The sequence below is a fragment of the Drosophila yakuba genome, chromosome 2R, assembly GCF_016746365.2.
Source record: "Drosophila yakuba strain Tai18E2 chromosome 2R, Prin_Dyak_Tai18E2_2.1, whole genome shotgun sequence".
NCBI lineage: Eukaryota > Metazoa > Arthropoda > Insecta > Diptera > Drosophilidae > Drosophila > Drosophila yakuba.
In genome coordinates this window covers 3,059,089-3,060,574 of record NC_052528.2, presented here as the reverse complement: position 1 = coordinate 3,060,574, position 1,486 = coordinate 3,059,089, and the positions used below count along the sequence as shown (strand labels likewise).

The window sequence follows — 1,486 nt, the reverse complement described above, 5'->3', positions numbered from 1 at the left end:
ATGATCAAGAATATATATACTTTATATGATCGGAAACGCTTCCTTCTGCCTGTTACATACTTTTCAACGAATCTAGTATACCCTTTTACTCTACGAGTAACGGGTATAAAAATGTTTTGATATTTTTGTGAGTCTTGTTATTTTCTCTCGATTTGCCAAATATTTTTTTGCCACGCCCACTTTAACCACCAAAAACTGTCAGTGTTAAAATTTGTGGATTTTTGAATTTATATACATAAGTATGTATGCAGTTTACCAATATTAAAATAAAACAAATCAAAACGACATAATTTCCATTGCCTTTTGTTGACAACAAAGTTTTGGGTAAGCATCAAAACGTTTCATAACAAAGCACACACATTTTCAAAGTATAATTTTTTAGAGCACCGTGCACTGCCCTGCGCTGCGCTGCGCTCATGAGTCCATTTTCCCTACCCCAACCATGTATTTCGGATGAATGTCGAGCATGTGAAACTTCTTAAAGATAATAATAATTTAGTGCACTTGAAATGACTTTTGACCATCACACACAATTGATACGATCCAGGCTCCCACACGTGTTCAAACAGCCGCACCAACTGCGTTCAGTTGAAGAAACCCTTAATGGCTAGAACAGCCAGCCGATTGGGTTGGAATGCAGAATAGAATTATGTAGTGTGCACAATCGAAACTTAAGAGTGGGTAGCCCATTTGCTGGTTGCCGCACCTCAAAGAAGTAAACTGGGCGTGCCGCCAAAATGCCGGGAAATCCACACATCCTGCAGACTGAAGAGGATTCGAGATCCAGAGACACTGGTTGGGGTGCTATCAAAATAACTTTCCAAATGCTGATGTTGTTGTTTCCAGAAGTATCGTTCTCGCAATAGCGTATATGAATTTGTTAAAATTCAGTTGTAACATTTTCTGAATTTTTTGTAAATTATTTGATTACAATAAATCGTGTAAAGCGATACCTTTTATGCCCAGGGGTGATGTAACGTCTGTCTTGCAAAAACACTCTAGAACTTGAGTAAAAAGTCCGCCAGTCTATCCGTCCGTAAAATGTCGAGATCTCAGGAACTATAAAAGCTAGAAAGTTGAAATTAAACATGCAGGTTCCAGAGACATAGACATTCCAAATGTCGCCAGGGCAGTGGCGTTTCCTTTTGCCTGTTACATAATTTTCAACGAATCTATTATACCCATTTACTCTACGAGTAACGGGTATAAATCAAGAGACTTCCCCGACTATCTGATACCCGTTACTCAACTAGTGGAAGTGCGATGGAGAAATTTCAACACGGACTTTTTTGGGCGTGGCAACATGGCAACAAACTTGCGCTGCGTCTATGTCTCTGGAGTCTGCATGCCCAATCTTATCTTTTTATATCTTTAAATAAATTTATATATTTTTATACATCTTTATATATCTTTATATAAATTTCTATATGTTTCTTTACTTCTTTATATCTTTATAAATTTAAATCTTTATTTCTTCTTACTACAT

At 37.0% G+C, this 1,486-nt stretch overlaps 1 long non-coding RNA gene across 1 annotated transcript; it reads left to right on the top strand.

The window, feature by feature from the left end:
• Positions 1-219: 219 nt before the first annotated feature.
• Positions 220-952, top strand: LOC122319526. The gene is made up of 2 exons (XR_006245139.1): positions 220-324; positions 383-952. It is a non-coding gene; the product is annotated as an uncharacterized LOC122319526 (long non-coding RNA).
• Positions 953-1,486: the final 534 nt, after the last annotated feature.